The 27,669-nt window shown below is 39.9% G+C and overlaps 1 pseudogene across 1 annotated transcript; it reads right to left on the reverse strand.

The window, feature by feature from the left end:
- Nucleotides 1–448: 448 nt before the first annotated feature.
- On the reverse strand, nucleotides 449–26,769 carry LOC311277951 (cationic amino acid transporter 4-like; annotated as a pseudogene). The gene is made up of 10 exons (XR_014630336.1): nucleotides 26,672–26,769; nucleotides 24,199–25,275; nucleotides 22,447–23,186; nucleotides 15,541–15,642; nucleotides 14,527–15,435; nucleotides 14,056–14,118; nucleotides 12,797–13,869; nucleotides 3,343–3,437; nucleotides 3,116–3,190; nucleotides 449–2,491 (listed from the first exon to the last, which is right to left on the reverse strand). The product of XR_014630336.1 is annotated as a cationic amino acid transporter 4-like (transcript).
- Nucleotides 26,770–27,669: the final 900 nt, after the last annotated feature.

The following is a 27,669-nucleotide window of genomic DNA, read 5'->3' on the forward strand; positions in this document are numbered from 1 at the left end:
TGGACATTTTGATAAATTTTAATGGAATTTCACGTTGTCCTGTAGGATCTATTTGGATTCTTATAGGATCTTATTAGATTCTTAGAATCCTTCATTCAGATTTATTTTCATTTATTTACAGTTTGTCCTGTAGTATATTTTAAAAAAAATTCTATATCTGTATTTCTATATGTTGTGCTGTTTTTCCAGGTAATTACAATTAAATATTATAAACATTTATACAGCAAGATCATTTTAATCATTTCAATTCAGAAATTATATACATTATAGATAGATTCATAAATAAAATAATATAAATACAATTTAGGTAGAATGTCATGTAGTCGACACAATAAAATGATTTATTTACACTTACAGGAACACCATTAAATATTAAATTAAATATATAATATTAAACATTAAATATATAATATTAAATATTATAAACATTTATAAAGCAAGATCATTTTAATCATTTCAATTCAGATATTATATACATTATAGATAGATTCATAAATAAAATAATATAAATACAATTTAGGTAGAATGTCATATAGTAGACACAATAACAGGATTTATTTACACTTGCAGGAACACCATGCAGCTCAGTTACTATAAAAATATTCAGCCATCAGCTGAGCTTTATGCTAGGCCTACATCAGTCAAGCTCGATGCTGTTTGGTTGTAATGCAATATAGCATGTTTTTTTAAAGCGAATGTGCACAACCTTGCGGACAATTTCCAGAGGTTTTACAATCATACGTGTTGGAGTTGCCACCACTTCTTTTATATGGGAAGGAGATCCTTCAGACACAAAACCAGCAAGTGTGGTTTGTAAAAGCTGAACTTGGATGAGCGGATTGTTTTTGTGATCATGTATGATATTTACAATTGACTCAATCTTTCCAATGCAACCATTATTTAGCTGGACAGTAAAACTGTTGTGTTTGTACTCCTTTCCGTATTTCTCTGTCGTTAACAGTTTTCCATTCACAATTGCTCTGTCATATGTCTCTGCAGAGTACTCATCATTTTCAGATAGATCACAGACTGGGAGCATTAAGAACTTCTCTTTGTGATCTAACATTTTTTGTCGAGAACATCCCAGCAAAACAAGACCCTCTAGCTTTTGCGCCTTAGCAACAAGAGGATAAACACCTAGCCAGTCATTGACAAGTTTGCCCACCCTATTTGAGACATCAGCACTAGTCGTTGTTCGTTTAAGTAGTTGGGGAATTGACTGAAGTATGTTGAATTGGCGTGCAATTTGAGATGGAATACAATTTGTTCCATGACACAACCTCTTCAGTTTCTGGTTGTGACCCTCAAATGAAAATGCAGATGTACACCAAAGAGGTCCATACATCTTGACAGAGAAGGGCAAATGTGTAAGTTGATGGACATTGAAGGACATTTGGCACAAGCCATATGTCGTTGGTATCTCCTGCACAAACTTTGTGATCTTGGATGTTGCTGCTACCAAGTCATTTTCTGTGACAGTGTCTTTCAGAAAGCAAAACATGGCAGTGACCAGAAGTAGCCAATGTTTCAAAAATGTGGGTGTCTCCATTCCAGACCTTGTGAATTGATTTTTAGAATGTCATCCACAAATTGCTTAAGGTAGGTGGACATGTCAGGTTTACCACGCCCAAACCAGACGCCTGCGAGTATCATGTTTTTGAAACGAACATTTGGTTGGAGTTCGTTTATTACACATCTGATGGGCCACAATGAAAAAGATGAAGATTTAAACATTGGAATGCCATCACAGTTCCATAGTAGTTATATGTCATTAGCTGTGAAATTAGGAAGTGTTTGATACATTTCACCCTTTCTCACATCATTTGTTCCATATACTTCTGATTGAAATGCACAATCATCTTTTTGTAGGATGTCTCTTAGCTGGTCCTCGATAGAGAGACTTATATAAAAATTGCCTTCTGCAATATTCTTTTTAGGGTAATTTATCTCATTACACTCTGGACAATGCATGTTGTTCTTTGGAAGATATGTTTGGCAAATGTTGCAGAAAAGGTGAACATTTAGAGACTCAGATGGATCATGGAATATTTTTCGGAAGAGGTGGAGAGACTCTGGCAATATGTTGCTACTCGGGAGAAAGACATTTAAGAGCTTTAAAAGGTCTTCCACAGCACTTGCTGTTAAACTGTGCCTCAGAGAAAAGGACAAAATTAGAACTATTGCCTGTGCAATTGTTATCTCTGATCCTGTGTAAAGAGGGGCCCCAGATTTTTCAAATTGTGCATTTGAATCAGAATTTGTGACAGCAGTGTCATCCATAGTAGAGTCTATTTCTCCCTGAGTGTCACTCCACTCATCTTCACCATGGTCCATTTCATCAAAAGAATCATAAAATTCCTCCACGTCTTCCTCACTGTCCGCAAGGGAGTCATTCTGATGGGTAAGATCATCCCAATTGTAATGAGGAGTGTTGTTTGTCCGCCATCGACTTGTTTTTGGAAGGGGGCAACTCGCTTCTGGATCCAAAAATCTAGTAATATCAAAGACTATTTTAACATGTGGCAGTGCTTTCAAGTAATACTATTATAAAGATATACAGTGCTATGCATACATTTAGACACCCATGCTAAGACATAAATGAGTGAGTGAATGAATGAAGGTATCTAGTGGCTAAACCATAGTTGTATAGATGATTTTCTTTATTTCTTTCTATCTGATACCACCAATAGATTTGTAAAACAAATTATGTAGAATTAAATGGTCCATAATTTAGATATTTAGAATATTGTTTAGTAACATGTTATGTCCTCCAAAATTCCAAATATTAAAGAAACATTACTGAAATGAAATGTTGAACATTATTTTAATATAAAATAAAATAATTAATTATACAAATATAATCTCGGGTCTGTTTTGACTGTAAACCATAAGTGTGGATACAATATAAATTAACAATAAAATTATTAAACAATTAAAAAAACTTTCTTTCAACAAAAACAAATAATTATATAAATAACATTGTATTAGATGTACAATGTCAATATTTATGAAAAAATAATTTGCATTATTCATATTTTAAATTTACTAATTATTTCAAATGTATTGAACTGAAATGATTATCTATACTCAGCTTCAAGCTGTAAAAATAGGGTACCTTTTATAAGGGCCTCGTTGTTTTGCATTCATTTCAATGTAGGGATATCTTCTTGTTTAGAGGAATCATTTGTCACTGTTGTGGAAAGATTAAATATGTATAACGTACTGCATATGTAAATGATAATAATTATAATACACAATCTTGGCGTTAGAAAGTTAACATAATAAAAACTGAACGGAATTTTTTTTTGTATATTCATACAAAGAACACCGCCCACAACTCACATTGCATGAACATTCAATTGCGCATGCGCATCCTTCCTTGCTCACTCACTGCAGCGCAACGGTCGGAGGAGACGAACTTTCTGGAAGACGACGAGCTGTGACAAACAATTGTAAGTAACATATTTAAACGTTTCTTTATATTAACATTTGACACAATCTAGAAATATTTATTTGTAAACCTGCGTAAAATGTTTTTTTCTTAACATCTTAAGACAAGTGTGGTCAGTAACGGTAAGTTAGTCATCTATCTTTCGATATATATAATTAGATCATGTTATACACTGATTCTTGTTAAAGCTAAAACATTTTTTTTGAGTTATTTTCTCTTTGTCTTTTTTTTCATGACCCCAGTTATTGCACGCTGTGGTGGTATGCATATCGCGATATATACATTTGTGATATTTCGATAATTTCGATATATTGTGCAGCCTTACCTTTTATGCAAATACGATAAAATAAAAAAATTCTCTCTGTGAAATTCATGTTTGAAAAATTATTCTCCAAGCGAGACAGTGGAACACAATGATTCCGTTGTGATAATTATTGCGACAGTTATTGCGAACAGTTACATATTTGTTTAATAGCAATAATAATTTTTAAATGTAATCTGTACATTCATACTAGTGTTAGACCGAATAATGAAACATAAACGCATACATCTCTGTTATGAATAACAGCCATTTACAGCTGTGTTGTCCTCACTGCAGTGTAGCAACTGTAGCTATACAACCAGCTAACTCTGATGCAAAATGACGACAAGTCGTAGTGAGCGATTTCTTGCTGTTTACTGTGGCTTCAACATCATCTTACATGACAGAGTGAAAACTGTAACAAAGAAATAAAGTTCGACTGTTTTAACATAAATCTTGTCTAATGAAATATACCTGTAAATACATGTAAATAAATATTGTAACTATGTGTAGTCTTTGCTTTTTAAACAGTATTTTAACATTAACTTATTAACATAAAAATGAATTTTGTACTTACGACATTGCCTCTAGTGCTAACAACAAATGGATTACATGTGCTCACATTCTGTCAGCTTCCTTACTTCTGTACAGGAAATAATCTCTAACCCCAAACTCCAGGTCTACATCATATCAAAATAAAAGTCTCTATCAAATTAAAAGTCCCTAACATTTTGCCTTAATGGCAACACACTCCCCGCCTGACATCTGTGAGGTCACTAAACAAACAAGTTATGTATTAACTAAACAGATGAACATCACTCTCTACTCAGAAGCAAAACAAGTTCTGTTACTGGTCTAAGGTACTTTTTTGAATGTCCTTGATCTGTGGTCTTCAATTCCACCTTACGGACTTTCCCGTCTTTTCCAGGAATAGCCTTTGTGACTATCGCCATAGGCCAGCTGTTGCGGACAGCTTGGTTGTCCTTGAGGAGGACGACATCTCCTTCTTGCAGATTTTGTTGGGACTTGGTCCATTTCTTTCGGCCTTGTAAAGTTGACAAATACACTTGTCTCCAACGGCGCCAGAACATGTTGGACAAGGCTTGTACTTGTCTCCACTGCTTGGTTAGGAGGTCTCTGTCCGTAAAGTCTCCTGGAGGAGGTGGGGTGCCGACTTTCTGAATTAACAGCATAGATGGTGTGAGAATGAATGGATCCTCTGGATCATTTGAAACTGGAACCAGAGGCCTTGCATTCATAATTGCTGCCACCTCTGCCATTAGAGTGCACAAGACTTCATGAGTCAGGCGAGTGCCATGTTCAAGAAGCATTGACTCCAGGATCCTTCGAGCCACTCCAATGAGGCGTTCCCATGAACCACCCATGTGCGAAGCATGAGGTGGGTTAAACACCCAGGAGCATCCTTGTTGGTGTAGGTACCTCTGCACAGTGGTGTCTGGTTGTTCTGCACTCATCCCAAGTTCTCTGCAGGCCCCAATGAAATTCGTGCCACAATCTGACCTCAGTTGTTTGGCTGGTCCTCTTATGGCAAAGAAACGCCTTAAGGCATTGACACAGCTTGAAGTGTCCATTGAAGCAATCACCTCAATGTGAACCGCCCTGGAGCTCATACAACAGAATAATATGGCCCACCGTTTGCTCTCAGGCTGAACTCCTCTTGTACGTCTGGTAGTGATGTGCCATGGTCCGAAGACATCTAGCCCTACATACGTGAAGGGAGGGCAGGCCTTGATACGTTCAGGTGGCAAATCCGCCATTAGTTGCTCCTGCATCCGACCTCTGAGTCTACGACAGGTCACGCATTTGTGAAGAGTTGAGTTAATGAGCCTTTTACCTCCCAAGATCCAGAGTCCTGCAGCTCTCACAGCGCCTTCTGTTAAATGGCGGCCCTGATGTTTTACTTGGGTATGATGGTGTCTGATGAACAGTAAGGAAACATGGTTGTCTTTTGGGAGAATTACAGGGTTCTTTTGCTCAATCTCTACGTCTGCGTTTTTCAGACGGCCACCAATGCAGATGAGGTCATTCTGCAAGATAGGGTTGAGACGACGTAGACAGCTGTTTAGAGGAATTGGCTTGTCTCTTTCTAGAGCTTCAAATTCCTTTCCAAATGCTTTCCTCTGAACGGCTCTAATGATGACTTCTCTGGCTTGGGAAAGCTCATCCGGAGAGCGAGGCAGCTCACATGTATGCCATCCCCTACACTTGTCCATGATGTTAGAGGACTTGAAAGATCTTGCAGTGTGAATTAAGAGTGCCACAGCTCGCTGGAGTGTGTCAAAGGTGGAGAACCTCTCAAAACGCTCTATGCTGAGACCTTTCTCGTGTAGCTGGGTGGCATAACTCTTCACATCTGGACGAATCTCTGCATCCAGTTCTGGTGAGACTAAGCTGAATGATTGAATAGGCTCTGGTTGAATGGAAGGCTTACGCAAAAAGGTAGGTCCGCTGAACCACATTGTTTGTGTGAGACGTGATGCTGGAACAGACCTTGACGCAATATCAGCCGGATTGTCCTCTGTGCGTACGTAGTGCCACTGTTCAGGATTTGTGGTCTGGCGAATACGCTGGACTCGATTGTGGACATATACATAAAACCGTCTGGATTGGTTATGAATGTATCCAAGGACCACTCTGCTATCCGTGTAGAATTTAATGGAATTCAACTTCAAGTCCAGTTCTTCCTGAATCAGTTCGGCCATTTCCACAGCCAAAACCGCAGCACACAGCTCAAGTCTCGGTATGGTTGGCTCTGATTGAGGAGCAAGTTTAGACTTCCCCATGACGAATCCAATGTCAACAATGCCTTCTTGGATGGTCTTCAAATAGGCTACAGCCCCAATGGCCATTGTAGAAGCATCACAGAACACACAGAGTTCCACTCGTTCGGCTTTGGTTAGAGAGATGCCTGTGTACATCCTTGATATATGGAAGTGCTTCAACTCTTGAAGTGAGTTTCGCCAAGCCTCCCACTTGCCTAGTTTATCTTCAGGTAATGGAGTGTCCCACTCTGAAGCCTCAGAATTCAGCTCTCTGAGAAAGGCTCTTCCTTGGATTACGACCGGAGCCAAAAAACCCAAGGGATCAAAAACACTGTTCACCATGGAGAGAACTCCACGGCGGGTAAACGGTTTTACGTCAGTTGACACAGAGAAGGTGAATGTGTCCCTAGCTACCTCCCACAAGAGGCCTAAGCTGCGTTGGGTGGGCGACTCCTTCCCACAGAAGTCTACCTCTTTTCTAGCTGCCACACAGTCCTCACTTGGGAAAGCTGCCAAGACAGCCGGACTGTTCGATGCAAACTTGTGGAGCCTAAGGTTGGACTCAGCCAATGAAGCCTGAGTCCTACGCAGCAAGTCAATGGCTTCAGCATCAGTAGGGACAGAACAAAGACCGTCATCAACATAAAAGTGGCGCTCGACAAAGTTGACGGTGTCTTGTCCATATCTTTGCGCACCCTTTCTGACAGCTCTTCTAAGCCCATAAATTGCCACTGCTGGAGATGGGCTGTTCCCAAACACATGGACCTTCATCCTGTAGTCTACGACTTCACTTGCCACATCATTGTTCTTGAACCATAAGAATCTCAAATAGTTCCTATGTTTTTCTTCTACGAGGAAGCAGTAAAACATCTGCTGTATGTCTGCCATAACAGCCACCTTTTCCTTTCGGAACCGCATGAGTACTCCCAGAAGGGAGTTGTTAAGATCAGGGCCAGTCAGTAGCACATTATTTAAGGAGATTCCGGAGTGTTGGGCGCTCGAATCAAACACCACCCTGATTTGACCTGGTTTTTGTGGGTGAAACACTGCAAAGCTTGGTAAGTACCAACACTCTTCATCTTCCCTTAGTTCTGGTGCCACCGCAGCATGATCATTTTCCAGCAGTTTGCCCATGAATGCCACATATTGCTGTTCCATCTCCGGCTTTCTCCTCAAGTTGCGTCGAAGTGATTCAAAACGTTTGAGTGCTTGGCTGCGGTTGTTAGGCAAACGTTCTCTAGGCTGTCTGAACGGTAGTGGAGCGACCCAACTGTGTGAATCATTTCTGTAGACTTCTTTGTCCATTATGTTCAAGAAAGTCTCATCCTCCATTGATGGTGCCAGCTTGTTGTCCTGTTCGGTGCGATCGAATACATTTTTACCCAGCCTGTCTTCTTTAGCCCTGCTGGGCCCTAAGACACTCTTCCTGGGCTCTTTGCCATGAAGCTTATCCCTGACATGCATAACACTTGTGCACGGTTGGAGGAGCGAGGGCCGTTGACAATCAAGCACTGTTGTCCTGTAAATGCTGACATTTGGCTTGTGCGCATTCCCTAGGCAGACCTCTCCAACCACCACCCAACCTGGGTCAAGACGTTGAGCAAAGGGGGCGTTGGGAGGGCCATTTACTTGTTCCCTTACTTTGTGCACTCTAATTATATCTCTACCAAGCAGCAGGAGGATCTCCGCAGTAGGGTCCAACTCGGGAATGTGTTCTGCTACCTTGACGAGGTGAGGTTGATGAAGAGCGGCGTTCGGCGTGGGAATTTCAGCCCGGTTTTCAGGTAAGTCGTTACATTCAATAAGTGGGGGAAGAGGGATTGTCACTTTCCCATCAAGTGCTTTGACCATAAAATCTTCAGCCCTTCTGCCAAATGTTTCCTCTGTGCCGGAGCACGTTCTCAGTAAGTAAGGATATGGCTTACTCTGAATGTTGAAAAGGTCAAAGAAACTGGACCTCGCCAATGACCGGTTGCTTTGGTCATCTAAAACGATATATGCCTTGATAGCTTTATCTGGACAGCCCTTGTGATACACCTTTGCTAGGCATATCTTGGAACATGACCTCCCAACTTGTCCTGCACCACATACTTCAGTGCAGCTTGAGCTGACGACTTCCCTGCTGTCGTTACCCTCTTCTCCCTCCCCGCCATTCTGTGGCGAGGTAACAGGAGCAGTGATCTTTGGTGGAGGGCCCGGATGCATAGCTGAGACATGCTTGGTGCTGTCACACTCAGAACATTTCACTACTGCAGTGCAGTCCTTCGCCACATGACTATTTGAGCCACAGCATTTGAAGCAGAATCCTCTCTCCTTCAGAAAGACTTTCCTGTCTTGAAGATCTTTGGCTCTAAAGGCTTTGCACTTCTTCAGTGGATGTGGCTTTGCATGTATAGGGCAGCTCTTATTTGGATCACTGGAAGTGCTCGACTCTGCTGGGGAGACATTGGTCTTATGAACTGCAATGGGGTTCTTGGTGCTTTTAAATTGGGGAATTTTAGCCTTTACAGCAGATCCACTAGCATTTAAAAGGGCAAAACTGGGATCATTCCTTTTCTTTGCCTCATAGCACATGAATCTGGTAAAGAATTCAAATGGTGGAAACCGTCCTCCATTTTCTTCTTTATACTTTGAACCCGCAGAAATCCATTTTTCCTGAAGTCTATAAGGCAGCTTGGTTACTATAGGTTCAATGCCTCGTGCAGTATCCAGGTAGGACAAACCTGGAAAGTAGCCGTCTTCCTTAGCACACTGCACTTCCATCAGCAGATCTGCTAACTCTCTTAGCTTTAGATTTTCTTTCGCCAAAACCTTGGGGAACTTGTCAAGTCGAGTGAAGAGGGCCTTTTCAACTACCTCTGGTGCTGCGTAACATTCCTGAAGACGTTCCCAGGCTTTTCTGAGTGCTATGTCTGGACTTGCTACGTGCACTGAACGCAGGCGTTTCACTTGGTTGCTGGACTCTTTGCCAAGCCACCGAGTCATTAAGTCTAGCTCCTCAGTAGCAGTGAGACCCAGCCCTTGTGTAGCATTTTTATATGAAGACTGCCAAGCACGATAATTTTCTGGTTTATCATCAAACTCATACAAGCTTGCACTCACCAGGTCACGTCGCGCTAAATATTGCGCAAGATGTTCAGTTGCAGACACGCTCTGATCAGTTTTTAGCTGGGGGTAATAGCACGGAGCAGAAATATTCAAGTCAGTATGAAACTTCTTTGAATCGACTTGAGCATCCTCTCTGTCATATAAAGTCTGACCATATGACAGTTTGGCAGCCGGTGGCACATAAGTATCGTCTAGACCATCCTTTGATAAATTCCCATTTCCTATGTTATTAGCCTGTCGTGGCTCATGTGAAGAAACAGGAACCTGCTGGTATGAAGAGAAGGGATTGTTCGGACTGAAAATGAGAGTGCCATCTGTAGCAGGCTGAAAAGCTTGAGAGCAAGCGTTCATAGCTTCTCGCTTTGGGGAGCTAGTTGGGCCAAAATGAGTTTGGATGTATTCGCTCGTCCGCTCCATTTTATCTTCACCTGACGAGCCTGTTTCATCCAACACAATAGACTTCGCAATTGAGTCAGCTGATTCCCAAACGGCTGCTTCAGCTTCAGCAGCCGCTGCTTCACGACACATGGCGAGTGTTTCAAGCTCAGTCTCTCTTTTTACCTTCTCCAACTGTGATTCAGCTTCTTTAGCTGCCTTTTCTATTTTAGCTTTAGCCTCTTTTTCTGCATATTCAGCACGAACTTTAGCAGCTGCTGCTTTAGCCCGTGCACGGATTACTGCACTCCTTGATGACACAGATGAGTGAGAACTTCCACTTGCTACGGAAGACTTAGCACGTTTTCCTTCCATCTTGCCACGATGTTCAACACTAACTTTTCTCTGTCTTTTCACTGTGTTGTCCTCACTGCAGTGTAGCAACTGTAGCTATACAACCAGCTAACTCTGATGCAAAATGACGACAAGTCGTAGTGAGCGATTTCTTGCTGTTTACTGTGGCTTCAACATCATCTTACATGACAGAGTGAAAACTGTAACAAAGAAATAAAGTTCGACTGTTTTAACATAAATCTTGTCTAATGAAATATACCTGTAAATACATGTAAATAAATATTGTAACTATGTGTAGTCTTTGCTTTTTAAACAGTATTTTAACATTAACTTATTAACATAAAAATGAATTTTGTACTTACGACATTGCCTCTAGTGCTAACAACAAATGGATTACATGTGCTCACATTCTGTCAGCTTCCTTACTTCTGTACAGGAAATAATCTCTAACCCCAAACTCCAGGTCTACATCATATCAAAATAAAAGTCTCTATCAAATTAAAAGTCCCTAACATTTTGCCTTAATGGCAACACAACAGCCAATATGACCAATATGACCAATAATGTCATATTTTGTATGCTTCCTGTAATTTTTATTAGGGAAGGACATGTCTGAAGGACACTGCTGTGCCAACCATTTTCTCTTTCTCCAAGGGCAAAGAACAACAGCCAAAAATAACACGCTTGGTAAGTATTGATGAGGTGGTAAGTGGCATCCCTATTTCATATGTAGACAATATGAGTATGATGCAGTTTTTATGTCCCGGTGACCAGTGAAAGTGCAGTTCTGACTCTCTGCCCATTCATTTAGATAGGAGCCTGGTCTGGCCTAAGTAACGTTCAATGTCTGCTTTAAAAGAAGTACGTACATACATGTGTTGTCTCAAATTAACCTCAATGTCAGATGTACCTTACTGCGAACCCCACCAATTCCCAGGATGATTTTCAGTTGGAGTCTGCATGAACGGGGCCCAACTCTTACAAATCACATGCTGCGATGCTACAGTAACATGCAATATTGACACAGTTGTAAGTTATACATAGGTGATATTGATCTGTTTGACATTTATTACTATATGTGATACATATGCAACCTCCCTGGTCAAGATTTATGTAGATAGTTTCTGGAATTCTGTGTCAAAGCAAAGTCCTTTTAGGCAAGTCGTGCCACTCGGCCGCCATCTTGGCAACGCCTCCGGGCAGCTATTTCGGACTAACAAGACCAGGCTCCTATCTAAATGAATGGGCAGAGAGTCAGAACTGCACTTTCACTGGTCACCGGGACATAAAAACTGCATGTATAGAAACAGCAGTAAAATATGATAAAAATCGCTGAAAAAGTTTGATGACTTTGCCCCAAAATAAGGTTTAAAATGCCCTTTTCCCCACAGGTTATACCTTTACTACGCATGCGTAAGGGTTCACGTTCACGACACCAAACTTCATTTACGTCTCTATCCAGAATGCCGGTGTTGTGCCAAGCACTTAAACAATTATATGTATTTAAATTTAAACCTAAAATAAACATTATGTGGTTAAAACACTGAACAGTTGTGATAGAGCCTATGACAAGCGCTGAGCGCGTCCGTCTTTGGCTCAGCGCCAGCCACAGCGCGAAAGCACAGGTTGAATATGGCAGTTATGTCACGTCACTGTACATTCGCTCCTTAGTGGTCAGCTGCTGACTGTTAAAAGCAGATGATTGGCTTTCCGGCGGGAGGGGCGGGACATGTGCATACAACCGCCATCTTTGCCGTTACGGGTTTTCCTTATATAGTTGTATTGAGGATTGAGGAAGTGGCATGTCTCATATAAATTGTCTCTGGTCAAAGTCAAGGATCAGTTCATGACATATTTACAAAAAAAATTATATATTTTAAAAAAGTATTCTCTCATGTTAAGTTGTTAGCTGTTAGTTGTTGTCAAAAAGTTAACATCCATGGTTAGTTTGGTTTTATATTATATAGCGTTATTGAAGTGTTACAGTAATACATTAATACAGTATTTTAAGTTATGTTATAGAAAAATAGCTTTAAATGTAATTTTTATTTATATTGATTCTCATGTGATTTTTTTTTTTTTTTTTTTGGCCTGATTGCTGTTTTCATTACAGCTGGGCAAAATGTTAATATTTAAGGTTGTTCCTATCCCTTAGTTTTCACCATTGTATATTGCTTTTCCAGTGTTGTATCGGTGGTATGTTTTCTATTTTTTCCATGTCTTGTACCTGTCGTTTTGTAGTGTCTCGTATGTTTGTCCCGTATTATATGTTCTCACTCATGGCCTGCACCTTGTCGTGGTGAGTGGGCTTTCAACCAAGACAGGCCATACTGAATGTATTGTACCAGTATTTTTTAACCTTGTCATCTTTCTCTCATGTAGGGTGTGTGACGTCCACTGATTTTTGTGTGGCAGTAACCATACTCATGTTGTCTGTTGATGTGCCAGAGGAGCTGATTGCAGTATCCATCCTCCAGATGTGGAGTGTTCTGATTCCAGCTTCCATCATGGCTCTATACCTTCTCTGTCATTGCCTGCACCATTTTGCTTTGCTTAGCTTTTTGTTTAACTTGTAGTCTACTACTGATTAAAAAAAAAACACATATCTGAAGTTGTAGTTCAGCTGTTAAGTGTTTGTGGCAACTCACTTTTGATAAACACTAAAACAATAATCAAAACATTATTCTAAATTTACTTCATAAAGCAACGAAATGAAAAGTCAATGCATTCCATAAAAACTGCTCATACAACTGTGAAAGATGGGAAAATGTAGGGATGAGGAAGAGCAGAGGTGGGAACAGTGTTATGGCTACAGGTGTTTCTAAATTAACATAAAAAACTCAACATTAGCCATGATGGTCAGGGCTATATTTAGGCCTAACAAAATGGCCCTAAAGGCAAAATTCAAAAGCAGTAACACTGCCCACTGTAAGCAGTTCACTGCATTTGGATGTGGCCTTTAAGGCAGTTAGCTATTGTATTTAAAAACATATCATTTCCCCTAGGTGTGAAATGAACTCCATCTATCAAAAATAGCCCAGGACTGTCATGTCTAATGTGAGGGTGCTCAATCATGGCACCATTTAAGCTACGAACAAATGTAGCCATAACACTGTTAACAAAATTTTTTGCCTTGTTAATTTTCACCGGATTGGCACCAGCCTTCCACCGGCACCTCTGGGTCACAGCTGAAAACATGATCTTCATGCCCGGGTGCCGGAGTTTAAGCTGGTGCAGGTCCTCCTTCATGGCGTTCACGAGCTGGACGCTGCTGACCTCCCCCAGGTCGTTGCCGCCACAGTGGATGAGGAGGACATCCGGTGCTGCTCTTCCTCGCAGGGAGTGGGAGAAGAAGGGGAGGAGTCCTTTCCACCGCAGTCCACCACAACCAAACCAACATATCCGGACTCCTGGCAGACTGAGGTTGCTTCCCATGGTCTCTGCAGCTCTCTGGGCACCACGTCTCACATAGCTGTCACCAATGATCCACACTATGTCTATGGAAGGAAAATAAATGAGTTTAATAAATGCTTGAGGTAATGAAAATTAAGAATTTAACTATGAAAGGTGAACATAGATCAAGGGAGCAACACCTCAAAATATAGATGACAATCTAATTTGTTGTTGTCCTTTTAAGACAGACATAATATATCAGCTGTCAAATAGACAAGACTAGTACTTACAGTTTAAGCTATGTGCAGATGTGGATGCAGCATCACGGGTGGCCATCACCTCAAAATCGATCACTAAAAAAAATACACAGCTTGTAAAAAATAAACTAACTAATGTAAATGAGTAATAACCTATGGTAATAACATTTTTATGTTGGCTAATACGAATCTAAACGGTACGAATCTTATAACGTTATATTCAGTTGACATTCAAATAGACACTCATAAATTCAGGTTAACTGATTTACTTCAAATAGTTTATTTGAGATGTAAGTTTTTAAGTAAAGTTAATAACGTTAACGTCAATTCTTATTCATGAATCATGACAACTGTTAATGTTTTCTGCAAGTCATCTAACGTTAGTGTTGAAAATAAACGTTACCACATGTATTAAAATGCTGCAGCGTTTTCAACCTTGTGTAGTTTAATATAAATAACATACATTTATTTCAAGTTTTGTTGTGTAGGTTCAGGTTAATTTACCTCAATGGTAAGCTTGCTTGGTTCAAAATTCAAAATCAACCGCCGGCGCCAATATCTTGTAGTATCCAAGACAACTTGATCGCGTGATTCGCGTCGAGGTAGGTGGGCGTGGTTTCAGCACCAGGCTCCTCAGCTCCACCCACGTACCGCTTCTTTGCCCATTTTCGTTTATCCGGGAGTGACCCGCTGCCAAGATGGCGACGGTCGGCTACGCCCACTTTAGGCTTCAAAAACGGTCTTCAGAACTCTACGGGTGACGTCACGGACACTACGTCCATATTTTTTTACAGTCTATGGGTTAGACATGGGCCTTGCCGTTTGTGTCCATTTACGCTCAAATAGATATAGCAAACACACACTGCATTCTATAAGAAGGTGATGTACACTAAAGTGTAAGTCATAAAAAGAGGATTAATTAGATAGGAGACACAATATAGGTGGGGTTACATTACCGGTAACTAGTAGTTCTCTATATATAATCTTCGTGTACTATATAATCCTCTCTAATAGACATCCAATATAAGAAGTTGAAGATGAGAAAGCTGGCGCTGGAAATCCAAAAACTGGAGAAAGATGCAAGTAGAACTGTCATAATGAAGCAATGGCACCTGACCTTTTTGCCCCAGTCCTCCTCTACAACCATCCTTGGTGGTCTCTCTCATCTCAGGCAGGCAATGTTATGGAGCACAACACAAGCAACACATGCCTTTTGTGGAGTCACTCAGAGATGGTTAAGGCACTGGAATCTTGATTTAATGAGACCAAATGTCATCTCTATACGAGCTCTTGTGCGTGCATGGGCAATGTTGTAGTTGCGTTGTGCCTCAGTCTGGGTCTCCTGATAGGGAGTCAAGAGATAAGATAGGCAGGGATATCCCTTGTCTCCCAGCAAAACTCCTGAGAATTCACCTGGATAGAGTAAAAATAATAGACAATACAAATTGTACAATTTGTTTGTAATTAGAAATTGGTGAATGTGTTTTTAAAGCTGTACTTTTTGCATGAATAACCTACGTTGAGCCAGTTTCTGGGAAAGAGAAAAGGCTCGAAATATTCTGGAGTCATCGGTTGAGCCAGGCCATTTTGCCTGATGACACAGTCTGCATCACAGACCATCTGGGGGTAAAAAACTAAAAAAATGTAGGTCACTACAATACAATATAGGCATAACAGAACATGTCTATAAAGAGGTATGTGGGTAACTTCATTTAAACTCTGCATAAAAATGTTAAATCAGTCCTCAGAATAGGGTATTTTAAGAATTTTTTTAGATCAGTGTAATTTGTATTGAACAGAACATAACCCTGAAAATAACCATTTCAGTGCACATTTCAGTGTATAACATTTATACTGTGCACTGATTTCCTGTTAACAAAGGTTGCTTCATGTGGACCAGACAAACGCTTTATACGCACATGGGTGCAGTTCAGAGCCCCAATAACGTTTTGGGAAAGCTACAGAAGTAAAACGGTTTAGCCTAAATCTGTCACCTCGAACATTAAAGTCCACACGAAATCAAAATTGACCATATTTACTTTGTTTGCCTAAATTTATCGTTTTGTGGTGAACAATTCATCCATTCAAGTCAATGCACACAAAAAAAACTTTTTGGCTTTGTAATCTTTAATCAAAATCTGAAAATGCCCCTCCCCTCTGCATTGGAGGACCTTCCCTGATGACGTAGGTTTGACGGCTTGGGTTGGGAAACGCTTAACCACTCCCCTCAAACCGTTAGTCTGCTATGAGCAGAGATGGAGAGGAGGAGCGCTAGAGTAAAACCCTGCCCTCTGTTCAATATTCCTTTTCACTGGGAAATACGTCACAACACTGGAGAAAAGTCGTTTGCAACTTCCGGTTCATGCGGACTTTAACACTCAAAAATATTTCCAAGTCCTATACAATTGTTGTAGACTTGCCTGCAATTCCATTAAAGGCCTGTTCAATGGTATAAATAGCTCTGTGACCAGGGAAGGTGATTTCTATGGTGAGTTAGAAATGAGGTGAGGTGAGTTTTAACCCGTGACTAAGATATGCTGTAAGCAGCTCTGCTCTGAAGTCCTCACTTCAAAGAAATTTGCAGAAATTAAGAAAATGGGTTGGCAAGTTAAACAACAACTTGACTAGCTACAAACAAAGAAAAAACCTAAAAAAATTCTAATTTTAGTCTCATATTGCTTACGATGATTAATTATGGGTTGGGGATCATTTCCTTGGACATTTCATTTCCTTAAAGTGTGTCTAAAGTTAAACAGAAACTTTGTGAAAACCCCTTAGAATATGTTGAGCGTTTCCGTGCAGCTTATGAAAATGAATGTGCTGCCAATGATAATGATGAAGATTATGATTTGGATATTGTGATTGAATCTGCCACTGGTGGACTGTCAAAAGAATACAGAGAACTGCTTATCAGTGGCTCTGTTTACATTACTGATTGGGACAGACTGCCTCAATGGTGTGCAGTAAGTTGGAGATGTTTGCAAGCTCACAATAATCAAAATGTAGGCAAGGTGTCTGCTGCTGTAGTTGAGGCTGATACAAATCCACCAGATGACAGAGAGTGTCATCTGTCAGTGGTCAGCAGGGTCATTTAGCCCATAACTGTAAAATTCTGAAATTGTGGGTTTGAAAGTAGATCAGTGTTTAATGTGACAATATTAAAGTTTTCATCTGAGAAAGAACAAGAGATAAAAATAAGGTCAAAAGATTGAAGTCTTAAGGAAATCCTTTTGAAGGAAAGATCTATAATAAAAAAAATGTTTTATAAGTGAATGGATAAATACAGGCTGGTGTGAAATTACAGACAACTCCAACAAATGTAAGTTGCAAAAATGTTTATTTGAAAACGCATGTCATTTCTGGAAAAGATGTCTTAAGTTGGGCTAGAGTCAAAAAATAGTAGATAAAGTCTGATGATAGAAGTTTATGAAATGCAGTGTTAGTTAGGGAAAGTTAGGCTTTTTTTTTTGCCAAAAAAAATTCTTACCAATAGCTTTTTTTACCATGTGTTCCTATAGGTGTCTAGTAACACCTCCCAATTTATCCACGGCCAAATCCTCGGGGAAACGCCTGGAGAGGCAATCAAAGTTGGGGTGGCCAGACGGCCTGGGTAAAAATAATGTATTTTTTTTACCAATATTACCTTTTGAGATGTCTAACTAGGGGTTTTTAGGGGTGCTAAATCTATCCCAGCCATTAGTTTTGAGTAAAAATGACTCCAAGTCCATAAAAAAACCACACAAAAATGGTTTTATTGAACAATTACAAAACTTACTCAATCAGTTTAAAATTTAAAGGTGCATTAAGCAACTTTTCATGTTAAAAATACCCGTTTTCTAACCCATACATGCTTAAACAATTGCCTGATGGGCTGAATGAGCCCTTCTCTGATCACTGAGATTGTCTCTATAATCCTGTAAAGTAAAATAAATAAGAGGGATTCGGGCCGGAATTTTAGACTGGGCGTGACGTCATGCGCGTTCACGGCACGCTCACATAGCTATGCCTGGCAGGTTTGTGTATTCGCCGGCATTCTCCGTAGAAGATGGATTGTAAGAGACCTGCTTATAGTTCATTTCAAACACCAACGCAAACTACACGTAAAATAAAAAAAAGAAAACTTTTGTCCGTGAGCGTGCACACCTCTGGTTGCAGTTTCGCTTGCCGCCAGAGGGGGCATAGTTCTGCAAAAACTCAGAGACTTGCTTAATGCACCTTTAACAAACCTCATCCAACTCCCCTACATCTCCCTCACTCCTGTTATCATCTGGCTGGTTGATGTTCTGGCAAGAGTTACCATGACAGTTCCCACAAACAGAAATACGCTTGACGCCTTGCTTTTTACAGCAGCACCTGAGAGTGTCACAGTCCCCTGCACAGTTGCAGCTGACAAACTTCAGAAGGTAGTGCAGTGCAATGGGATCTGTTGTAGGGACTGGTGCATAACCTTGTTCTCCTTGATTCCATCCATACTCAAGGACATCCAGTGATGGACTTTGTAGCAGTAGCCGATCTCTGGTCTGGAGAAATGCCCGCAGAGAGTGCTGTGCTGCAGCTCCTGTAGTCGGAGGCAGTTTCTCAGGCTTGATACTTCCGGCTGCGGCCCGCTTGCTGATGATATCAAATCTTAAGTCTTCCAAATCTTCAGCTGGATTTCTGCAGAATGTGAGCTTGAACAGTTCGCAGCCAGCTTTGATGATGTCACTTTTCTTTTCTTTCTTGGCTCTGATGTCATTGAACACATCAATGGCCCCCTCTGCTTTGTCAGTCTTGCAGAGCTTGGTGAGCAAATTTGGTTTGCTAAACCCAGAAATTGCTGATACGGTATTGCAGCCAGAGAAGCTGTGTAAGATCAGGTATTTACGGTATCTCTCCGGGAGGACCTCCCGGATCTTTCCGACATCGTAAGATATGTCTTTAAGTAGTTTGTGACGTCAGAAACACCAGCGATTTCAAACGGCGTTTTTGAGACTGGCTTTGGTTTTTGCAGATCTTTTTCGACCTCACTCAGACCGTAACCACGGTCTTCCCTTGAATGACGCCATTCTTCCACCTACCCTCGAGAGGCAGAGGTGGACAAAGTACACAACTTACTTGAGTGAAAGTACAGATACTACTGGTCAAATATTACTCTGTTACAAGTAAAAGTTGTAAAGACCGATTTTTTATAAAAAGGTGGAAGAATGGCGTCATTCAAGTTTGACGTTCAGATTGAGGTTCAGATAAAAAAAAAAAAAAAAAAAACTAACTTAGTTTCTTTCCCTAACTATGTTCCAGTCCTGATTACCTCAGAGTCTCTCTCTCATTCAAAGTCAGCTAAAAGCTGCTATCTGTGCCTGTGTCTAGGCCTGTCGCGATAATTAAATAACCGTCTGATCGCGATTATTTGATCTAACCGCGATTGTTTCAGACAACCGCGATTATTGCGCTCTTTTATAGGCCTAGGGCACAAGGGGAGTCATGGACCAAAATAAATAGACAAGCACTAATTACGTTTTCCAGCAATATATTCAAAGTCATCTGAAGCCATTCCATAGCTTAATGTGAGGGACAGAAGTATATTTACATTGTTAAATTAAAGTTCACAAACTCGCCTGCAGCTGTCAATCATTCCGTTCAGCATTCAAACAGCGCGCATCGTCCGGTTACTTGATGCGCGTGCATGCCCGAAGCGCGTGCAGTTGCGTCCTCTTCATAAAAGCGCTGATGGCGATCGGCGGTGCTGCTGCTGATGTGGTGCTGATGTTTTTGCGCGTGCAGATACGTTATTTCAAATGGCGCGCGGCAAGCGCGCTCATAATAGAAGCGGCGCGCTCGCTTTTCCCGCAGTGCGTTCATGGATGCATAGCAACGACAGACGCCACGGGAGTACAAACTCTTGTGCGAACTGCGCTCTCCATGACGACGAGGAAGTGTGACATAGGCCTATTAATTGATTTCTAGCCATTGCATTAGCTTTACTACTAGATATATTTATGGAGATGAGAAATAAAAAGCCGTCATTAATATCAGTCCGTCAGAAAAGCAGTTCTAGTCTTATTCTTGGCTGGATAACTCTTAGCAGGTTTAAAAAGCCCTTTTAAAGTTAAATATGAATACAGTTTTGGATTAAATAAAAGTATAGTCAAGTCAAATAAAACATATTTTATCTCCTGTATAGTTTGGTAATGCTACAATAAGATACCATTCATTAACATCACTTAATGTGTTATCTAACATAACACATTGAGTGAACAATATATTTTTACAACATTAATGTTTGTGAATGTTATTTAATACAAACATTTGATTGGTCATGTTTGTTCACTTCATTCATTGTGCATTAAATAATGTTAACAGAAATAATGTTAACTTTTGATTTTAAAAATGTATTTTTAAATTAACCCCTAAAGGAGAATAATTGCGACAGTATATAACTATTGTTTTTTTGTTAGGTCATTTTATCTAATGTTATCTAACAAATGGAATCTTATTGTAAAGTGTTTTTAATACTACAGTTTCCATCTTTGTAACTGTGATATACACTTTAATATAATTATGTAAATTTAATCTAAATTAAGCTTTGGTACCGAAATTGGTACCGAGAACCGTGGATTTTCACTGGTATCGGTACCGAATACTGAAATTTTGGTACCGTGACAACACTAGTGCAGGTGTTTTCAAAAATTACTTTTTGCTGCTGATTTATACACTCACTAAGTTTAATAAACAAATTGTCATAGCTATTGAATATATTTATTTAATATTTAAAGGTGTTAACTGTAATCTTATACTGCAAAATGATAACTTACAAAGGATTAAATTCATCACAATTATTTAATGAATGAAGCACAAAGCCCTAAAACAGACAATTAATCGTCAAAGCCCTAAAACTTACAATTAATCGGCATAACCGCAATTATTTTTTAGACAATTAATCGTCAGCCAAATTTCATAATCGTGACAGGCCTACCTGTGTCATAAGTTATAATAAGCTATTTATAGTAAAGCACAATGTTTCAGTTGAAAATCATAGACACAGAGATTTTAAAAGAAATCCTGCTACAGGTAGTTCAGATTTTATACATTAAGAGGGCAATTTGTAAATGTAAGTGTAAAAGTAAAACTCAGTGACTTTAAAGAAGTCTTTTAAATAATTTTGAGTGACTCAACAGCGCGATATGCATTTTTATCTCCATTTATTTATTGCTAAATAAATAAGTGTTACGCTGTGGTCAGCAGGCACGAAGACGAGTACATGTTCAGTAATGAAACCGAAACTAAAAAGCGCGTTAAAACAAAGTGGAGTAAAATGAAGATACAATGTCAAAATAAGGGTCGGGTCCACATAATATAATAAACACAACATAAACCTGACAATGAGCTTGTTAGGCCATTGTTATATAACAGTTAGTTCCTTGAATCTCACTTTACGAGAGGCTTTCTGCTGATATTTCACCAGTATTGGCATTGAAAGTCTCTGCGCATTCTAGACAGGCTGTCACTCAGTCCAGTTACATTGTTACGCCAACAGGTGGCGGGAAGGGACAGTCTTTGAGTGAGTCATTAAACTGTTCATTCAATGGAAATAAAAAAAAAGCGGATTCATTCAAAGATAGATGTAATGAAACAAGCTGTTAATTATTTTAATATTTAATTTGAACTTTGAGCACCACTTTACAAGGCTCGACAGCTGAGCAGCAATGCGGCGCATGAGCAATGCTGAGGCTGATGCGTCACTTCATGATCAATGGCATTGATTGTTGTATTGACAAGCGCTAACGCCATTCATTAGACATATCCTTAAATGTTGCACAGAACAAATATTAGACGAATATTTGAGTGCATAAAAACATATGTGCTTCCGTAATAATCTAAATTCAACTAATTAGGCTACATGTACAATACATTCATTCCCACTGTTTTTAAAAATGATAGTTAAACCAAAAAATAAAATTATATAATCAAATACTCACTCTCATTTCATTCAAACCCATAAGACTTATATTCATCTTTAAACATAAATGAAGACATTTTTAATGAAATCTGAGAAATTTCTGTCCCTCCATGAAAACTCTAATCCCCCAAAACATTGTTCATAAAGAGAGTGCTCTGTGTATGTTCGCTGATCAATATGTAAATAAAATCCAACATTAATTCATATGGATTTCTTTTACTATCTCTTTATGAACTTGTTTAACAAAAGAAGAATATATTCAATTGAGGACCTGAAATCACTCTAAATTTATAAAAAAAAATACTTCATTTGTGTCCTAAAGATGAACTGAAAATATTATGGTTTTTGAATGACATGCCAGTGAGTAATTGATCTCATAATTTTTATTTTTTGGTAAACTAACCCTTAAACTATATGATATCTGTGGTTTTCTGTGGATATCTTAGCAGATATCTATTCCCCTCATTACTGCAGTATATGTGACTAACCTGAAAGGTCTTGTTATTGGGCTGCTGTTCATGGACCCAGATGAGAGCCAGACTGAGCAGGAAGACCAGACTGAAGATGACCAGCAGCAGGGTGAAGCTCCACACAGGCAGATGCAGCTGGTTAGTCCCAAACACCAACACAGCACTTAAAGAGACAGCACTGACCATCAGAGCCAGCACAGAGAACGCCACCACCTCCCCCGGCTCACAGTCCCCCAGTATACGGCCCAGATACGGTTCCCAGCGAGCCTTCAGTGTCCCAGCAGCGTGTCTCTCCTTCACCGCCTTCTGCCTCTCCACCAGCTGAAGTTTATCAGAGAATGACTCATACTCCTTCGGCTCTCCGCTGTCCTGTGCAAAGGTCTGGGTCTCGTTCACTGCCACAGACGGATCCACCTGCTGCCCTGACTGGTTCAGTGAAGGTGTGGATGAAGCATCGGTCTTGATTCCTCCAGAGCTACCAGTACATTTATCCTGTTGGTAGCGGAGCACTATGATGCTGGCCGCTACAAAAGTGTAAGCAAGCAGAGTGCCAATAGAGAGGAACTGGACTAGTGCTTCTAGATCAAAGATGAGGGCAAGAAACGCCATAAGGCTGCCAAAAACAAGAATGGCGATCACCGGGACTTTGGTTACAGGGTTGACACGAGAAAAGACAGAGAAGAAGAGGCCATCCTCCGCCATGGCGTACACAATCCGCGGGAGAGAGAAGAGGTTGCTGAGCAACACAGTGTTCATGGCTAGATGAAAGAGATTAGACAGTTATAATTAGACAAGATAGGAAACAGTATAACTCCATATTTCTCCATCTTTATGAACATAACAATTATAGAGACTGCTTTAAAGTTCAGTCATGTCTTCCAAGAAAAAAATATTTTACATCAATGTGACCATATGAACATCAATATGGATCTCTACATACACTAACGTTCATAGGTTTGAGGTCAGTAAGATTTTTTTTATGTTTTTGAAAGTCTGTTCTGCTCACCAAGGCTGCATTTATTTGATCAAAAATACAGTAAAAACATTAATATTGTGAAATATTATTACAATTTAAAATAACTGTTTTCTAAGTCAATAAATTTTAAACTGCAAGACTGAATATTGACTGCAGTGCAAAGCTGTATTTTCAGAAACATTACTCTTTCGAGTAATTTCCTTCAGAAATCTGCTTATTTGGTGCTCGAGTCATTTCTTATTATTATCAATGCTGAAAACAGTTGTGCTGCTTAATATTTTTGTTATACTTGATGACGTGATGAACAGAAAGTTCAAAAGAAAAGCATTTACTCGAATTAGACATTTTTGGTAACATTATAAAGGTCTTAGTGCCATTTTTGATTAATTTAATGCATCCTAGCTATAAAAGTATAAATTTTTTATATATATGGCCATAAAATAAATCAAAATTTTAAAAGACGTTCACTGGAGGTAATAATTTTTTTCAATGGGTAAGTTGACATGCAAACAAACCAGGATGGAATATTAAATAAATTCCTAAAAGCGCATCAAAAAAGAGATGTGATGTCAAGACTGAATAATTTGCTAATATGATTGGCCACTATTATCTAAAATAAAATTTGTGAATGAATAGTTATTGCGTTAAATAAGTTGTTATTAAATGAAAAATTGTGTACATCTTTTGTTGTCATATAATTGCGTATATTTGTATTAAATCACCCAATCACCCTGCTCACTATATCAACACTGGCCATTGAAAATCCTCTATGTCAACCACTAACTCATACTCACCACAGATGGAACCCACAGCCACGATGAACCCGGCCCAGCTATATCCTCGTCTGAAGAATGCATCTGAAAGAGCTGAGTTTGGGTCGAGTGTATGCCAAGGAACCATCAATGTAAGAACTGTGGACACCAGGACGTACGCTGTGGCCGCCAGGCCCAATGAGATGGCAGTCGCTAGGAATAGCCTTCTGAGGATTACTGGCTTCTTCACTGGAAGCCGCTATCACGTCAAAGCCAACAAAGGCATAGAAGCATGTTGCAGTTCCTGCCATAATACCTGAAAATCCAAACGGGGCAAAGCCTCCCTCCCGAGCGCTCCAGTTGACTGGGTCGGCCAGTACAAACCCGAAGACCAAGATAAAGGCAATGACTGCCATACTGATGGCCGAAAAGATGTGGTTGAGCCAAGATGAGACACGAACACCAAATGAGATGAAAAATGAAGCCACTAGGAGGATGGAGGCCGCTAAGAGGTCTGGGTAATGAGTAATGAAGGGCACGTCCCAACGCATCACGTGACTTTCAGTGAAGTTCTGGATGCGGTGATTGAAAATAGAGTCTAAATAGCCACTCCACGCACGAGCTACTGCAGCCCCGCCAATCATATACTCCAAAATGACATTCCAACCAATCAGGAACGCCCAGATTTCCCCAACAGAAACGTAAGTAAACATGTAGGCGGAGCCTGTCTTTGGTACACGGGCACCAAACTCAGCATAGCACAGCGCTGCCATGAGAGACGCTACTCCTGCTATGAGGAACGACACCACGACAGCCGGTCCTGCAGTGTCTTTAGCAACGGTTCCTGTGAGAACATACAGGCCTGAACCCACCATTCCACCAACACCAAGCAGAGCGAGGTCCACTGTGGACAGACAACGTTTCAGTGATGTTGCCATTACGTCATCCTCCAGCGTCTTTAGCCTGTTCAGCTTCTGACAGAACCTCATCACTGAAGAGCATCCAGAAACACATGACGCCATCTTGATAGTGAATGAAGAGTTGGTAAAGGAGATGATATGAAATACACGAAGGTCACACCTGGTCCATAGTTTTCAGAGTCAAACAGGCCTTATAAACCTGAAATAAAAATAAACATAGAATAAATATAATATACTGAAAAGCAAAGTCAGAAATTAATGATTGTTTAGGCTGAATATATATATTTAAAGTGTGGTGAAATTATTATTATTATTTTTATTGGTCATTTTATATATTTTCATAACATTCTATTCTAGGCCTGTCTAGATGGGTTTAGTCCCTTTGTATTGACCTGTATTTATCAGATATGTACATTTATTGACTGTCTCAGTTGTAAACGTATGTCTAATGTTAAGTGGTTTTAGATTAACAAAAGAAAAACTGAATCCAGCTCTTAAAACACTGATTGAATATGAAGAATTTACATCCAGCAACTTCCAGTAAATTTTATTACACACAAATCGACTATGATCCTACACAGCAGAGAGCTGTGTAATATAACATAGAAACCAGTCAATTATTCAACTTGCATTTATTGTGTTATGAAATGTTGTGCATAATTTACACACAGTCACGGGGCCATTACTACAAATCATGGTACATCATTTTAACGGGTGGGCTTCCTTTCCCCTGGTCTCAATAAGTAGACCTCAGTAGACAAATTCTTTAAACTATAATTGAGCCGTAATATTTGTTTTTATGCAATAATGAATATAATAGAACCTATGTATTAAATTAGTGACAATACCTTTAGCAGGTAACCAAAAAATGCAGTCATACAGACAGAATTCCTAAAAAGTCAGAACTGAATTACTAATTATCAATCATATAACCTGGGATAATATCTTTTGAATATTCAACATAAACGTTTAATAGTGTTTAATGCTTAGTAAAAAATAAAAACTCTTAATTTTGATTAAATGAATGAATCATAATAAGCAGTTATGTGGAGATGTAACCAGGCCACAGTTTACACAGATGATGCTGCGGATGACAGATGGTGATTCCCGTTCACATCACACATCATATCCGCTGCTTCTCTAGACTCATGCTGGAGCGAGCCCTGGATGACGTCATACACCTCATCCTTATCTGAAAATCTCCATTGTACAGTGAATTTACAACTCACTTTACTCATAAAATGATATGAAATACACGCCTAATGTTGATGCACCACCTTTCTCCATAAAACGCAGCACTGAAAATCTAACTCAACATGAATTTGAGTCTGTAGTGATATTTTAAAGAGCTCACATAAGCTCACATTTAAGAGCCAACGATATTTTCTCGGCGCTGTAATCGTTTGATTGAACTATACCGTGACAGCTCCTCTGTTTTCATGCCTTTGCTAAAACCACACTGTGTTGAGCATCGTCACGGACACGAAGACAGGTGAGAAACTGCCCCGCTCTGTTTCGCATTAACGACAAATCTAAGCATTATAACACAATCATGCAAATTAATTGATAAAGGATAGTAGGCTATGGCTTTTTACCTGTAATTGATTCTTGCGTTCACTCGTGTCGTGTTTGATGAAAGCGATGTTGTAAAGCGTCATTGAACAGAGCAGAGGGTGGAGGAGCGAACAGGAGCTGTTTCCGTTCTTAACCCTCTATGGTACGGTGTTGCCTCCAGGCAACATAGTCTATTTTAGCTTTTTTGTATAAAAACATAATAAAATGTAATTGTTCAATGCTCTCTAAGGGGAGGGGAACTCAAATACTAACCAAAGAAAATGCAAAAGAGTGGTCACATGACCCACAGGGGTACATTTAGTTCCCTCTTTCAACACATGTGCACATGTCACATGGCTCCATATTTTCTCCACTGAAAAGGGCATTTTTCACTAATTTCTGTCCAAATAATCAGCCACAAAAAATCAGAGTCACCTTCATTGGTAAGTAAAGAAGTATTTTCAAAAAACTTTACATTATATATCATCAAATTTATCATAGGAAATTACATAAAACTGCTTGTTGCCTCGAGGCAACATTGTACCATAATGGAATCACATAAGGCCATGCCAGGCATACTACGTATGAATACAATTATATTTTATTTGTAAGGAAAAGAGTTTGAATTATCTAAATGTATCTGTATTTTTGCAAACTGAAAACTTGGCATGGTTCGACGGGACATTTGGCCACTATAGTGGGTAATCGGACAAATAGTGGGTTCGTGGGAAAGGGGCGTGGCTTGGGAGTGGTCAGCGGGGGTAGATGGGGTATTTGGCCTCTATAGTGGGTAATCGGACAAATAGTGGGTTTGTGGGACAGGGGCGTGGCTTGGGACTGGTCAGGGGGGTCAACGGGACATGTGCCTACTATAGTGGGCAATTGGACAAATGGGTTTGTGGGACAGGGGCATGGCTTGGAGCCGGTCAGGGTGAACAGGACATTTGGCCACTATAGTGGGCAATTGGACAAATAGCGGGTCCATGGGACGGGGGCATGGCTTGGGACAAGTCAGGGAGGGTCAACGGGACATTTGGCC

The sequence above is a fragment of the Rutilus rutilus genome (assembly GCF_951802725.1).
Source record: "Rutilus rutilus genome assembly, chromosome: 19".
Lineage (NCBI taxonomy): Eukaryota > Metazoa > Chordata > Actinopteri > Cypriniformes > Leuciscidae > Rutilus > Rutilus rutilus.